This window comes from Micromys minutus (genome assembly GCF_963924665.1).
Source record: "Micromys minutus genome assembly, chromosome: 20".
Lineage (NCBI taxonomy): Eukaryota > Metazoa > Chordata > Mammalia > Rodentia > Muridae > Micromys > Micromys minutus.
This window is the reverse complement of record NC_137955.1, coordinates 48,310,017-48,323,418: the sequence shown is the minus strand read 5'-3', so window position 1 is coordinate 48,323,418 and position 13,402 is coordinate 48,310,017. Positions and strand designations below refer to the sequence as shown.

The 13,402-nt window shown below is 45.3% G+C and overlaps 1 pseudogene across 1 annotated transcript; it reads right to left on the bottom strand.

Annotated features, from left to right (window-relative positions):
- Positions 1 to 6,247: 6,247 nt before the first annotated feature.
- On the bottom strand, positions 6,248 to 7,620 carry LOC308433517 (26S proteasome regulatory subunit 4-like; annotated as a pseudogene). Its single transcript has one exon. The product of its transcript is annotated as a 26S proteasome regulatory subunit 4-like (transcript).
- Positions 7,621 to 13,402: the final 5,782 nt, after the last annotated feature.

Sequence of the window (13,402 nt, the reverse complement as noted above, 5' to 3'; positions counted from 1 at the left end):
AAAGATAAAATACTTTCTTTTTCAAAAGATTACATGCAGTTGAGGCATAGCTGAAGGTGAAGAGAGTCTTGAATCAAGGTCCTTTAGACTTCATATCCCTGAGGATTTTAGAGCTGTAATTTCAGATACAGAAGAGAAACTGTAGCTGAAACATACCAGAAGAAAAAGAAAACAATTTTAAAAAGGTTACGCATATTGGTGCCTGCTCTAGGCATTAAATCAACGGCCACAAAGATAATTTTTAAGGACCGAGGGGAATAATAAAAGAAGTTATTCTGGTTCTGAGGTTATTTGAGCTGTCAATCGAATACTACTAGGATCTCAGTGGTTCATTACAATGGAACTTTACGTCTCAAACATAAAAGTCAAATGATAAAATGAAATGCCCTCAGCCTATAACTCCCAGGGAACAGCTTCAAATCCAAACCCCCTCAGTGCCCTCCTACTCCAATAGCCTTTCTATGCCGTTTATGCTGATCCTAACCTTGGAAGAGCGACAGGGTATTTTATTTCACCTTGGTCCTTCTGTGTCTTTGTAAGAGTTAGACATCTTACTGTGTACTTTTTTTTTCCTGATTATGAAGTGGCTGTTGTCCCTTACTAACTTGTAGGAAAGGCATCTAGAAAATTCAGCCCAAGGCACCCCCAGATCTTCATCTCAGATAGTTACAGTAATTACTTGTGAACTATTACCATATAAAAATTCAGCACAAAAAAGTCTATCCTACACACATCTTCATGGCACTATTGGGAGAACTGAAAGTCTCCATACTTTGCAGAATGCTTGAAGAAAAATTGCTGAAAATAAGTTCCTGAGCCACTTGCCAGGACTAATAAATTAGAGCTGCAATGTGTGAGGCTCAAGAATTTATTATTTTAACATTTCCCATGAAGCCCACTTGGTCCAGCTCCAAAACTATGTACCTGGGGCAGTTGACATATAGGGTTATTGATTTCTTACCACTCACATGCAGTATTTAGTCCAGCCACGATCTCTGTAGCTCCCACCACTACCAGATGACTGAAAGGTGACCGGGAATTTCATCCACCTGTGCTGCCTCTGTCTTGAGTTAAGCCGTGGCATCTAATACAAGAGAACAAAAGCCACCTCCTTCAGGCACCATGGGATCCTGTCCTGCCTAGAAAGGCACTGCTGAGATGTAGTTGAGGTAATGTCCTCACACTGTCCAGTATCATCCAATACCATGTGCTGCAGAGACACAGGGTAACATATCGAGCATCCTTGGTGCATGGTGTTCTGCCTGGAAGATAAACCCGAAGGCAGCTGTGGAGGCACCATCTGGAAGCATCTCACATTGTCTTGAAGAACATCACAGTGCTGTGGCACCTAATGGGTGGAGAGTCCAGTATACTCAGCCTGGTCAGGCTGATGTTTTTGCAAATTCCAGGAGTGTGTAGGAAGCCCTGCAGCAACCCTCACCTCTCCTGTAGCCTTGCCCCTTTCACGGTAATAGTTATTCTCAATTTCCCCCTCTGCAGAACATGTCAATCCCACTGCCTCACCAGACACCGTCTGATGGTTTGGAGGAGGGCCAGGCTGGCTGGTTTCCACGCAAATATGAAACCCACACGGAGTCTGCCGAGCTGCAGAGATCCAAGGGCCGTTTGTCCCACCTCATCTCTGTGCTAATCTGGTTTCTATACCAACCCTCCTCCCCCTCCCTGTCCAAGTCAGCGGACGAACATTGCCATCTTAATTCCTTATTGTTGGCATCATTGTTCACTCAAGGCTGGTTCATCATGTGTCTATCTAACTTCAAGGAGACTTTGCTCAGGTTAAGTGTAGATCTCAAATGAAAATCAACCACATTCATCATCGGTAAGATCTCTCTGGGGCAAAGACACTTCTTTTCCTCATGTGATGGGAGAGTTGTCTAAAATGAGTGTGTGCAGGTCTAGAGGTAACCATGTATTCCTCCTCCCTGTACACCCAATTCTTTCACAGTGTTTGAACGTGAGATAAGCAACGGTCCTTGAGCTGCCTGAAGGAACATTTCTTAACATCTCAGCTATGGCTCTCGCAATGGGTGGTTGGATTTCAGGCCAGAGCATTTCCCAGGTGAAGCAGATGCTTGTGCTGCTATGGTGCCTGGGGTCTGTGTGGTTGGTGCAAGTAAGATTTCTTAGTGTTGAGCATTTAGTAGGTGTCAGGGCAACATGGGTCTCTTCCATTCAGATATTTTTATAGGGAAGGAGCAAGAGAGATTAGAATGCACTGTTTTTACACAGAGAGAAGAATGTTTGCAGTAAGTTTTGTATTACTTCTCTCTCTCTCTCTCTCTCTCTCTCTCTCTCTCTCTCTCTCTCTCTCTCTCTCTGTGTGTGTGTGTGTGTGTGTGTGTGTGTGTATGTACATGTGGGTGGGAGTCATGTTCTATGGCATGTGTGTGGAGGTCAAAGAACACTGTTCAGGAGTCAACCTTCTCCTTCTACCATCGGATTCCAAGATTTGACTATTGTTCTCAGGCTTGGACACAATCGTCTTTACCTGCTAAGCCACTGCCGTGCCCTGACATTTGCTTCTGGGTTTTGAACTTGGGAGATTTAAGTTGCATTTTTGGATTCTGTGGGAGTAGTAGAGTCCTCGCTCAGGCCTGAGGCTGAGCACCTTATGAATAGGGAATCCCTGATCCTATCCCAGAGGCAAAGAAGAGCCAGGTCCCATGTATCAATGAGACCACTTCTCTATTAACAAAAGCTTTGGGGTGTCTAAGCAGCATTGACATCTTGGCCTGGCAGTGTAGACAGGTCATCTGCGATTCTGCCAAAGATGAGACAGAATCAGGGAAGGGCAGGTCGAACACTCAGTGGAGTAGACATTTGGAAACTTTGTCTGGGATGCTGTGGAAATTAGACAAGAATGTATTAATGTAGATGTTCGTTCTACTATGTGGAAATTAGACAAGAATGTATTAATGTAGATGTTCGTTCTACTATGTTCATTGGCAGAACAGTGGATCCAGACGGCGTCGAAGACCACAGTAGGAAAGAAGAAGAGATCAAAGCTTTCAATCCCTTTGAACTGAGGTTTGGCAAAAATTAAAGGCCCCGTGCAGCCCCTTCAAGTGCTTTGGAAACCAAACCTTGACAGATTCTCACATTTCCCCAATAGGATCAGACAAATGACTTTGGCCTCTTGCTCTGTCTTACTTCTTGCTAGGAACAATAAATTTGGTAGCTTTGGTTCAGTGATTTGGGATAAAGAAAGTAAGTAACTCACCAGTTTTATAGTGGTTTGTGGACACACTTTAGGTTTCTGTGGCTGTGTTTTGTGACACAGAATCCTAATGACAAAGCATTGGAGGAAAGTCTGGGGCACTCCGATGTCCCTCTTTGTGAAGTCAGAGAAGCATCAGCTGAAAGGACACAGCACAGGAAGGGAGACAAACTGGAGATTTTCATGACCCAGCATTGTTTTAAAATTAGATTTTATTTTTAATCATTTTTTTTTTAACAGTCCAGTTGTTATCCCCCATCTTGTTCTGCCCTCTAACAATTCCCCATCCCATTCCGTCTCCTCTACCTCTCCCAACACCCAGCCAGGCCTCCCCATTCCCTGGGGCCTCAAGTCTCTCAAGGGTTAGGTGTATCTTCTCTCACTGAGGCCAGACCAGGCTGTCCTCTGCTGTGTATGTGTCAGGGTCTCATCTCAGCTGGTGGATGCTGCCTGGTTGGTGGTCCAGCATCTGAGAGATCTTGGGGGTCCAGAGTAGTTGAGAGTGCTGGCCTTCATATGGGGTCACCCTCCTCAGCTTCTTCCAGATTTTCCCTAATTCAACCACAGGGGTCCCCGACTCCAATCCATTGACTTGGTGTAAGTATCTGTTTCTATGACCAAGGACTTTAAAATGTTCTCGGGTTTGTAAAAATCATTGCAGACCACAAAAAAGCTGATCTGGACTAGTGCAATAAACAACACAAAAGAAGAAATACCTCCATAAAGAAACTTAACTTTAGGTCAAGATTTATTTCATTTTGTTTGATAGTTTAATAATATTTGTAAGGAAAAAAATGGATAATTTAAGAAGACATTTTGTGACATCATCAATGTGTTATCTCAAAAAGGCAAAACAAGAGAAAGAAAGGATTGCCTTCCCAACGAGAAAAGGCAAATATTCACTTATAGAGAATGTATGAAAGCTAAAATATGCCGTGTGTTTCTAGCCAATCCGGTCTTTTCTCTTTTTGGAAGCTTTGTGGCTTATAGCTTGTTCTTGCATGTGTTTGGAGTCATCTGCAGATGGGACAGTTCCAAGTTCTCATGGTTTCCATGTTCTCCCACTGGTCACATATCAAGCTACCGAGGCAGGGAGGCCAAAAGCATTCTGGGACAATCTCCAGTCAACAAGGCAAATAGCCTCTCTGGAAGCTCTCTGCTAGTCCGGATAGACTGGGGTCACAAGATCCTATTGGTGTACAAGGTCCATGAGGAGCCTTACCACTTTGTAATTGTTAATCCTCCTCCCCCTTCAGGGTCTCCATGAATAGCCCTGGATGTTCTGGAACTTGCTATGTAGACCAAGCTGGCCTCAAACTCACAGAACTCTGCCGGCCTTTACCCCCCAAGTGCTGAGATTAAAGCCATGAGCCGCCACCCCTAGCCAGGCAGTTAGTCTTGACTGACAACATGGTTGGATCTGGAGTCAACTAAGAGATGTGCTTCTGGGTGAGTCTGTGAGGGTTTGTCCAGGAAGGGTGAACTGAGGGGGAAAGACCCTTCCCTAGAGTGGGTGGCACCTTCTGGCGGCAGCTGGGTTACAAGGAGGTCTGAGGGAAAAGCAAGGCCGAATGGCCGGCATAGCTTGCAGGTCAGTGCATCTGTCTCTCCTGCCACTGTTTCTGCTAATGTCATTGCAGGTCAGTGCATCTGTCTCTCCTGCCACTGTTTCTGCTAATGTCATTGCAGGTCAGTGCATCTGTCTCTCCTCCCACTGTTTCTGCTAATGTCATTGCAGACATTCTGTAGATTGGACATGGACTGAATGTCAAAGGTCTTCAGAAACCCATCAGGTCTTTACAGATTAGAGGGGAAGATTTTAGTGCTATTGTATGCCTGTGGGGGTTTGCCTGCTCATGTGCCTGTGACTCAAGTGACCACAGTACCTACAGGAGCCAGAAGAGGGTGGGAAGATGCCTTGGGAGTGGATGTAGATGCTGGGAATGGAACCTGAATGCCCTGGAAGAAGAACAGGAGCTCTAAACCAAACATCTCTCCAGTCCCTCCTCCGGGCCTTTAGCACAGGATCATGACTGAAGAGGCATCTAGCCTGTGAATTGAGCCACTCCTGGGTTCGCAACTTCTTCAGTGTACAGATAGGTAGGTATTGCTGAGTGACATGGTCCCTACTGCTTTCAAGCCATACTAGTTAAGTAATTTAAAAGGGTATGTGTATGTGTCTGCATGTGGGTATGTGTGTGTGTGTGTGTGTGTGATATTTTTCCTGTTCTTTTTATTCCTTTATAAAATCTTGCCTAATTTATAGACATACTTTATGTATAAAAGTTTCAGGAGCAACAGTATGAAGTATATTCTGGCATCCACAAAGAAATTTACTGTTTTTGGGTTCTACAGAAGAACAGAATAGATAGTATAATATTATCTATTAGTAGTCCCAATTTAGTACCAAAGACCCGGAAGCTTCTTGGAGATGCCCTTGTCCTTAGTCAACATCAGAAGGCTGGACACACTGGCTCTGATACCAGCAAAGGGGTCGCAGTAACAGCAACAGGACAAATTAACTTAGCAGCAAGAGGAGAGGCCAAGCAAACAAAAGAAAGTAACCTTCCTTCACTCTTATGGGGGACGACTCCACATGCATTCAGAGTATGTCTCCCCACATCCATTAGGGCAATGGGGGAGACTATTCCTTAGCAGAGGCTCCCTGCTGAGGTGATTCCAAGTTCCATCAAGTTGACATTGTGCTAACTATCTAAGACTTGATCTTAAGAATCCCTTGCCTTTTTAAATAGAGCTCTCCTCACCCTGTCTTCAAGGAAGGCGGGCTCATAGTCAGGTAAAGCCTGCAGGACTTTATCTTAGAATTCTTTTCTGAAAACTTCAGGTACTTGGACTGCTGTAGTTGTTTCTAGAGATTGAGTAAATTATATACAAGATTGAACTTTTTTTTTTTTTTTTAGAAAGCAAACCAGGACAGTCCTTTATTGGGACAATGACCACAACAGATGGAGACAGACCACACGGCATCCTCCATGATACAGGCTTTCTACTAGCAAAACTTAACTGGAAAATAATTTCTTGGGGCAGCTTCCCATCCTGCCAGATGGGGGAAACTCATTAAGTTCCCTGAAGACAACTCTGCGGACTCTGCGGCACTAGAGATACAGCCCCTCTGGGGTGCCCTCTTGTTTTTTATAAAGAACATTCTCTTTAGATTTTTTGAAGTCTGTGCAGATTGCCTTGATGTCAGCCCCAGAGAGGTCATCCTTGGCCATGATCAAGTCATCCAAGGTTACATCATCGGCCAGAGTCATTCTGCTTGTGTGAATCTGGAAGATACGCTTCTTGGTCTTTTCATCAGGCAGGGGGAACTCGATCTTTCTGTCAATGCGGCCTGGTCTGATAAGTGCTGGATCCAAAGTTTCTATCCGGTTTGTGGCCATGATGACTTTTACATCTCCCCTGGAATCAAATCCATCCAACTGGTTCAACAGCTCCAACATCGTTCGCTGAATCTCCCTCTCACCTCCAGAGTTTGAATCATATCTTTTGGTCCCAATGGCGTCAATTTCATCAATGAACACAATGGACGGTGCATGCTCTTCAGCGACCCGGAAGAGCTCCCGAACAAGTTTCGGCCCGTCGTCTAGGTACATCTGAATAAGCTCTGAGCCAACTACACGCAAGAAAGTTGCCGAAGTTTGGTTCGCTACTGCTTTGGCCAATAGAGTTTTACCTGTTCCTGGAGGACCATAGAGAATGACCCCCTTAGGGGGCTTTATCCCCATCTCTTCATAATACTCAGGATGGGTAAGAGGAAGCTCCACAGACTCCTTAATTTCCTGGATCTGGTTGTCCAGTCCCCCAATATCTGCATAGGTTTCCTGGGGGGGCCTTTTCCACTTTCATCACTGTGACCAGGGGATCCATGTCATCCATTAGCACCCGTATCACAGCATGTACCTTGTGGTTGATCAGGACTGAACAGCCTGGTTCCAGCAGGTCCTTGTCTACAAATGACAGGATGCTAACGTAGTGTTCTGAGCCCACAGATGTGGACACAATGGCATGATTATCATCAATGATCTCTTCCAGGGTTCCTACAGACATGGGGGTCCCCCTGAGATCATCCACTTTTGACCTTTCCTCCTCTTGCTTTTCTTCTAATGGTTTCATCTGCTCCTGATTTCTAATGAATTCTTCCTCCATAAGAAGATAGTCTTTAATTCTCTCTAGCTTTAATAATTTCAGGCGGCACTGGGTGTGAGGTGTGGCAGTTTGCTGGCAGCATCTGGTCCCTTCGTTTTCTTCTTCTTTTTCCCTACTCAAGTTGGGACAGGAGGTTCGTATTTCTTCTTCTTGTCCTTGTCATCCTTCTTGCCACCCCCACGACCATGGCCACCACTCTGACTTTGAGCCATCTTCCTTTAGCTGTCCAAGTCGACACCGCCGGAAGTGCATCCACTCAAGATTGAACTTCTTAGTCCTGGAGTAAGGGAGTTTGGTATGGGTGCAGCCTAGAGGGCATGCTTTCCATCTGTGGGTTTCCTCCATTAGGTGCTGTCATTGTTAAGGAGGAGGAACGCAAAGTTTCGATCCATGGCACCCAGCAAGTTGATAAAGAACTCTTGCACACGAATTCACTAGTTAGCTAAATTCATAAAGGTGGACAGGCAGTTCCTGAGCCTGGCTGTATCCAGTGGATGCTTTCATGGAAGTTGGAACTGGGGCCACTGGCTTTCGCTGATGGACAGGACCAAAGGCCATCACGTTATTCCCTACTGGCTGGGTCTTTCTCATCTTGGTCTTCTGTGCTTTTCCATCTTTGTTTGTATGTTCTATTTCTTCCTTTGTTTCATTTTTCATTTCTCCTCCCTTCTTTCCTTTCTTCCTTCCTCCCACCCTCCCTCCCTTCCTTCCTTCCTCTCACCCCCTTCTCATTGGTCTTCTTTCTGTGCATCTGAGATTAATCTCAGACTTGTCCACTTGACCAGCTGTAGGAAATGGCATATCTCATGCCTATGAGAAACTCTTGGTTAGGCTAATTATATGGAAGACCTACTCACTGTGGTTGGCACCACTCCCTGGACTGAATAAAATGCAGCAGGAAGCTGAGCAAAAGCCTCATCACTTCCTGCTTTCCTGACCTTGTGTGCCATGTGGTGCTGTGACGTCCCCTCCATGATGGGATAAGCTTGCGGTGTGAGGCAGAAGAAACCCTTCATCTTAAGGTGGCTTTATTGCAGAAAAACTCACTGTTCTTCAGTTGATAAAAATGAACAGTGCAGAGAATAATAAAGACTGTGCACTTTTGGCTGACACATGCCGATTCACTATTTGACTCAGACAATTGAGTTGGCACCTGAAAATGACACCCTGTCTGTGGGGTTGAGGTGTGGCTTCCGCCACAGTGAGCTGCTCCTGACGTTTGCCCTTTCTCAGCCAGAATTTCCCCTCATATGACCTTTTCAAATAAAAGATGGTCATGTGGTTTGCCCAAAGTCAGTTTTACTGGACATCAGTTGATCTGCTCGGCTCATCTAAGTGTCTCGGCTAAGATGACAGTGAAGCAACCCGCAGCCCCCATTTCTTCTAAACCTGTCTCTCAGCAGTAGGACTGGGGTAGATAAGGAGAATTTGGGCATGGCCCTGCTTCTGGCCCAGAGAAACAAACTTGCCATACTGTGTGACACCGAAAAGACCCGACTGGAAGTAACTTTGCAGATAAACGCACAAGCACTAAAAAGCTCGAATTAGGCAGAGCACAATCTGAGATGAAGTTTCAAGTCCGTTAAAATATGCCTTTGAACAAACCAGCACAAGTCTGTGCTACCTCCTGTGGTCAGCCTGAATTCATAGCAAATGCATTTTTATAATACCCCATGGCCACTGAAAATGGCCTACCATTAACCTTACTTACCAATAAATCACTAAAATTGCTGAAGGTAATTTTAGAGACATGTGGGTGGGCTGAGGGAATAAAGGTGTACAGAAGAGCTTGCACTCTCCGCAGAGTGCCCCTGATGCAAATTCCAAGGAGATTCTGTTGTTTTGCTCTCTAGCTGTTCTCTACTTGACCGGTGAGAACCACGGTGCTTTCAGCTGCAGGTGGGGCATGGTCGGTCCCTCTGATAGCTGGTGTTTATTTTGCCTGTGAACCTCAGGTTACTTCTACAATACCCATGCTAATGGGCCAAGGGAATGTGAGGAGCAGAAGTTTCAGAGGGGAGTAATGACTCTGCCCCGTAAAAGATGAAGCAGAAACAAAGGCCAGACCCTTCTGACCTGGAGTACTTCTCTAGGGTTGTTATGCTTCCTGGGGGACTGAGGTTATCTCACATCTGAGAGAACAGGCCAGAAGAGAGGCATCACATCCAGAGAACAGGAGCACAGCTCCTGATTAGGCAAGCAGAACAGCCCTTCTGCGTCAGCACCCTCTCCACATCTGCTCTGTCATCTTTAATCCTACAAGGGTCCCGGTGGAGTACAGGACTTCAGGTGCACCCCACCAAAGAAGTGAATCCTGGGGGTGCACGAGCCTGACCTCTCGAGTCAGAGCCTTTAGGGCTACTCCACTAGACTTATCTTCTAACCTGGCGAGGGCTTGCAGAAACTTGCTGAGCTTTGCTCGACCCAGACAAGACCACGGGACAGTGCTCTGAGGACTTGTGTGTCTTGTGCTTCCAATCCGTTCCAGCAGATCAACGAATGGACTCTAGATACAGCCCAGCCTTATATCAAGACCTGGTGTAAAGAGCAAACAGTCTTCTCTCGGGATGCTACTGCAGGGTGTGGCTCAGCAGAATTTATAAAGCACTCTCTCTGGACTCGCTCTGTGAGTTCTTAACATCTCCTCATCCAACCTTCATCCAAACCTAAATTGAAACAAAAATATCCATAGGATTTCAAGATAGTTGGATGATGCAGACATGGATTCTCTTAATTTCAAGTCCTGAGATTAAGGTAGAACAGGAGCTCACACCTGTGCACACACCCCCATAACTAACTCACACACAGGTAAATGTGTACACACATGCAAAGACTCCCTTACAAGTTCATATACCCCAAACATAGCAATATGTATGTACATACGTATGCATATATATTAATGTATATATACACACATATTATGTAATATATAATATTATGTCTGTAATATATATGTATTCTTACCCTGCAGTCACACCCATTCTAAGACTCACAGACAGGTAAAGTAATACACCAATATAGACAAATATATATACATACATATATATACATATACCCACACGTATACAAATTCACACATCCACTTAGCATATATACAGGCATTATATTGCTGCATGAACACACAAACACAATACACATAGCCCCACCTTTCCATGAAGCCGACTGACAGTCCCCTGGTACCGACAGTTGCCGAAGTTGCCCGAGGTGGTTAAAGAGGGCTCTGGGCTGGTGCTGTGACAACCATTCAGGTACTGTTCCCATCAATGTCAGGACAGCTGGAAATCCAGGCTTCTGATTTGTCAGGGTGTTTTAATGCATTTCAGGTTGCTCCAGCCAGGACTCACCACAGGGAGGATCTGCATTTCCTGTTGTAACAGCAGGTTGAGACCAGCATCACCCCCGAGTCCGAGTCCGGCCTCCTGTGATTTGTAATTCTTCTCCCTGACTCCCCGTTCCTCATAGAGATTTGGAGTTTGACAGGACTCTGTAAATTCTTTCTCAGACACCTGTGTGAAGAAGGAAACACTTTAAACACAGACTCAGGTATCAAGTAGGTATATGTAAAACATGTTTAATTTTAAAATCTGGTAGGATTGAGTGGCTGGGATTATTAGTATAGGGATTATTAAAAACTTGTCTTTAACCAGGGACTTGATTATTTTACAAGTCATTTTCTACATGTATTTAAACATTCACTTATTACATGTTTTATTATTTTTTTTGTTTTGAATCTTATTTGGTCATAAATATTATTTTTTAAATACTGAGTATTTGCAAAGCCCTTGGTATTTTAAAATACTGATTTGCTTCTTCCATTATGTCCTCCTTTAAGTCTGAGACTCTTTAAATGGAATTTTTACTTTTTATTTTATGCAGCTAAGAAGTTTATTTTAATTTCATAAACGCACAGCAGCCAGTTGACACATCACTGTGAACGGACATGTCCACCTATCACAACATACACCCTGCCGCACCTGAGGCTCTTCTCCAAAATACCAAGTGTTTCTGATGGAGCTGTGAAGTCCTTCTTGTTGTGTGTCATGGCCTCCCGTGTGTGAGGGAGATGTTTAATGAGTGTTTTGTTGGAAAAAAATGGGATGTGGACCACCTGATGGTCAGCACACAGTACTCTGGAGAGGGTAACATGCCCACTGATGTTTATTCTCCATGAATTGGGACTGGAAGCATAGGTCACATTTGGGGTCCAATTTGAAGGCGCTGTGCAGTTATGGGTAGTTGTCTGATCACCAGAATGGCCAGTCAAAGTTCCTCAGAGTGAACACAGCAGTGGGCTGCCATGTAAGACGCAGGTCCACTGCTGTCTTAAGTAGTTAGAATCGCAGGAGCCATGATGTATTAAAGTTTATAAACCATATGCCCACTGCCCTTGTGTCTTGGTCCTAATGGAAAACCATCTACTTCTGTGTTATCCATGTCATTCGAGGGTTGGTGTGGTCTTCAGGTCCCAGCAGTGGTCGCCCAACATAAGCATTCCTAATGAAATGAATCTCTTATGGTTAGGGTGGCGGCACCCATGACCTTGGGATGGGAGGAGGTCTTGACCTGTGGTCAAGGAACAGCTGCTGTTCTCTTCGTCACCATTTCTCAGTCTGGATTTCTTTCAGATGAGCTCATGGCCCAGAATGTTTGGCAAGTTTCATTTGAATTTACCATCAACAGGGCTTCCAGGCTGCTATGTGGACCAGCTGCCAAAAGACGCCCGGTCCTGTTTACTTTATGGCACACAAATTTGTGTGTGACTAAGGATGCCACAAAGGCGGTAGCCCTGTCCTGGGGATTTTACACTATATTTGGGAGGCAAACAGAAATTGATTTGTGTTCTTGTTTTGTTTGTTTCAGACCAGTCAGAGGCAGACTGGTAGAGAGCCAGGGAGGCGAATGAATATGCCCTGGTGACATTCTTGACCTTCAAGAGAATGGGCCCTAGTGACAGTCTTAGACTCCACGCTAATGTGAATGCCAGAGAATGATGGGAGGGCAGATGCAGACTGTCAGTCAAGCAGACATGGGGCTCTGCCTGCCCAGTCACTAAGAATCCTGCCTTCCCTTGGCTCTACACATCTGATGCACTTTCTTCTGTCCCCAACTCCGTTCTGTACGAATGTCCTTGCTCCACTTTCCACTTCCCTTATATTTTCTGTCCCCCCACCCCCGGCTAATTATACCTTTTCTCCCAGACTGACAGCTCCATTGTGCCAAACTTACATGCCACCTGCCCTGGTTATCCCTAACACAGTTGTCAACGCTGCCAGCTTTCCCTAGAATTGGAGTTCAGTGGGATTGTGTCTCTTTCTACCTTGCAGCTGTTGGCTCCCTGGGCAGAGAGCAGAAGGAGGACTGTGCTCTCAGCCCTACACACAGTGTGGGCTGTGCAGTTGCAGACATGGGCCAGGGTCAGTGCCCTATAGATTTTTGTTGACCAAGAGAACAAACGTGCTACAGAAAACAATACAGAGCCTGTGCACAGAGGCCGAACTCTCATCAGGGGACGCCACTGTGCTCTACAGTAAGCCTGCCTCCCCTGATTGGTTCCTAACTCTGTGCTGAAAACAAAACAAGACCAAACAACAACAACCAATGGCTCCCACTTGCTGGTCCAGAGGGGAGAGTAGAAAAATGCTTTACCCTGTACACTGTCAGCCCTCTTGTGGTAAGTCAACTCAAGTTCTCCATAGACAGTTAAGAACTGATCAGAACAGCATAGAAAGAGATTGTCATCTGACCAGCCAGAAGTAGCAGAGATGGGTGCTCCAGATCAGATCGAAGAGTGGTTTGCCTTCTGTCTGTCTGTATTTCCCACTGCTGTCATTGTGCATGGTTCCTTTCCTCACTGTGTGTCTGAGAAGTCTCGGGTGCACCCATGAGCCACAGCCTACACTGAGCACTGCTCTGTTCAATGACTATCACAGGAAAAATACCGGTAAGTGAAGAAGGCTGGAAGAGCATGATGGCTAACAGCGTTGTACTCTTGAC